Source organism: Lynx canadensis, chromosome B2 (assembly GCF_007474595.2).
Source record: "Lynx canadensis isolate LIC74 chromosome B2, mLynCan4.pri.v2, whole genome shotgun sequence".
NCBI lineage: Eukaryota > Metazoa > Chordata > Mammalia > Carnivora > Felidae > Lynx > Lynx canadensis.
The window spans coordinates 12210371-12213285 of record NC_044307.1 but is presented as its reverse complement, the minus strand read 5'-3'; the positions used below and the strand labels follow the sequence as shown (position 1 = coordinate 12213285).

Here is a 2915-nt window from a genome sequence, read left to right as displayed (position 1 = left end):
CTCCCTGCCCACTCCTGTAGCTGGAAACCCTCTGCATCCCTCAGATTTCAGCTTGAACATCACTTTCTCAGAAAAGCCTTCCCTGATGGTGGGAACCAATGCTCACGCAGAACCACCTCATCTTAACTTGATTACGTCTTCAAAGACCTCGTTCCCAAGTCGGCTCACGTTCACAGGGCCTGGAGGCTAGGACCTGAACACAGCTTTGGGGGCGACGCAGTTCAACCCACAACCCCTAAACGTATAAAACCGATTTCTTCCCTCCTTCCTTCTATTTTATATAGAAAATGTTGGCGCTTGTTGGCATCCTTTCTCTCTTCTGTTTTGGGCCATCAGGCTCCAGGTCTGTCATTTTCGTTGGTGGCTGTTAACTTTACAATTCAGTCTTTCGATTACAGAATATAATAAGTCAAGACTGTGGCTGAACTGGAAGCAGAAGTAGTACCTCCCAGTGTTAGTGTTAACAGCGCTTTTAGAATTTGTCTAGCAGGTTTTCCGGTCTTTACCGGAAGACCCCCCACCCCCCACCCCCAAAAAGAAGTTGTATCTCCCAGAGGTGGCTATGGTAGCGGATAGGACTTGCACTTTCCCTTCTTAGGAAGAGAGTGAGGGTGTCTTCGTCTTAGCTGGAATAGTTGCATGCCGTTGGGCAGATGCGTGATGCTGTCCCTGTCCTTGTTACGGGGTAGAGTGATGAGGGGAGTGCCTGGTAACCAAAGGGTAGACCATCCCAGTTATCCGCAGGAGACTGATGGGGGTTGAACGAAAGAGAAAAGAAGCCATTTTTTGTTTCCTGCTTCTGATGGAGCTTCCAGAAGCTCCTGGGTGCCTACTCGGTCAGGGCGGTTCTAGCACTTGTAGCAGCAGAGTGTGCCCTGCCCTCACAGAGCTCTGACCTTGGCAGTGGTGGTGACAATGGTAGGTAACTGTGGGCTCCTGCCTCTTTAGTGTGAGTAGGGGCTCTTGGCTTACTTCTTTCATTCCTTCTCCGATGGTCTCCCTTGCTTTATGCAGATCTGAGTTTCTGACCTAGATCGTTGTCCATCTTTTCAAAGGATTTCTTGTAACCTTTCTTGCAAGGCAGGTCTACTTGTGACAAATTTCCTTAATTTTTATTTGTCTGAGAAAGTCATGACTTTACGTTGGAAGGATCATTTCATGCGGTAGAGAATTCTAGTTTGGTGGATTTTTCTTTCAACATTGAAAATAGTTCACTCCACTCTCCTCTTGCATGGTTTCTGAAAGGAAGTCTGATATAATTCTTGTCCTTGTTCCTCTGCAGGTAAGTTAACAAAAAATAAATCTCTGGCTTCTTTCAAGATTTCCTCTTTGTTTTTGATTTCCTACAGTTTGAATATGATATGCGTAGGTGTCGAAGTTTTGGTATTTATCTTACTTGGTGTTCTCTCAGCTCCCTGCATCTGTGGTTTGGTGTCATTAATTTGGGAAAATTCTCTCGCTATTACTTAATTTTTTTTTTCAATTGTCACCCAGTTCTTGGATAGTTTGTTCTGCCTTTTCAATTTTTTCTTCTCCTTGCATTATAGCTTCGGAAGTTTTTACCGACGTATCTTCAAGCTCACCGATTCTTTCCTTAGCTGTGTCCAGTTCCCTGAGGAGCCCATCAAAGACATTCTTCATTTTTGTTACAGTGTTTTAGCTTTCTGGCATTTACTTTTGACTCTTTCTTTGAGTTTCCATCTCTCTGTTTACATCACCCACCTTCCGTGTTGTCTCCTTTTCCTGTTAGAGCCCTTAACATATTGACCACTGTTATTTCTAAATTCCTATTCTGATAATTCTCAACTCTGTCACGTTGGAGTCTGGTTCTGAGGCTTGCTTTGTCACTTCAGACCGTGGTTTGTGCCTTAAATTATGCCTTGTATTTTGTTGTTGTCGTTGAAAGCTAGACATGATATATGGGGTGAAAGAAACTGAGATAGTTAGACTTTTGACATGAGGTTTTGTGTGAATCTGGCCAGCAGTTAGGCTGTGTTTACCCTTTGCTGTATCTATGGCATCAGAGGGTGAAATTCCCTCTGGGGTCACTGTTTTTGTCTGCCCCATTGTCTCTGGGTTTTCCTAGAGACTCCTTAAATGGGGTCACAGGCCTGCAGGTCTGTAATCACCGTTATTATACAGAAGCCCTGATTGATGTGGTGGGAAGGTGTGGGGGCAGGGAAAGTGTTTTTCAGTCCTGTCCTTAGGTCTTCCTTCCAGGGAGCCAGAGTTGGGTATTTCCCTTCCCCTGGTTGGTTACGTTCTGGCAAAACCCCCCTCGGTTACGTCCGGTTACAGTTTCTCTTGAGGGCAGGCTTTTCTGAGGAGAATAGAATGCTTTGAGCTTCTTTAAAAATGTTTACTCCTTCACTCCCACTCCCCAACCGGAAGCAGGAGGGGATTTTCCACCCATCTTCACTGTGGGAGCCTGGTAGGGTTCCTGGAGTTTAAAACTCAGGAAAGCAGGTGGGAGGCCTTTGGGACCAGGCCCCGCAGAAGTTCTTAACCCCCAGTCTAGAGCACTCAGAGCCTCCAGTAATTGGTCCATTATAGTCTAAGTGTTCCTACAGATGCTGGCTCCGGCTGTGCACTTCTGTTCCATGTCAGCTGTGATTCTCTGTGTCTGTCTGTCTGTCTCTCCAGTTTTGGGGACAGCAGTTTGCTCTGTGACCTCAATTCTCTGGTGGATCCCAGAAGAGTCACTGAATTTTAGCTTGTTCCACTTTCTTCTCATTGGGAGGACAGGGGTGACCATTTTCCAGCTCTTTGCAGGTTGGAAACAGGAAATTCAAATACAACTTTTCAAGTTTATCTTAGAAAACCTGAAAAATGCAGAAAATTATTAAGTAGAAAATACAAATCTCCAATAATTCCACTACACAGAGATACTCACTGGTAAACTATGGGTAGATATT

The 2915-nt window shown here is 44.9% G+C and overlaps 1 non-coding gene across 1 annotated transcript; it reads left to right on the top strand.

Moving 5' to 3' along the window:
• Positions 1–455: 455 nt before the first annotated feature.
• Positions 456–518, top strand: LOC115515134. The gene has a single exon (XR_003969187.1). It is a non-coding gene; the product is annotated as a U7 small nuclear RNA (small nuclear RNA).
• The last annotated feature ends 2397 nt before the right edge of the window (positions 519–2915 follow it).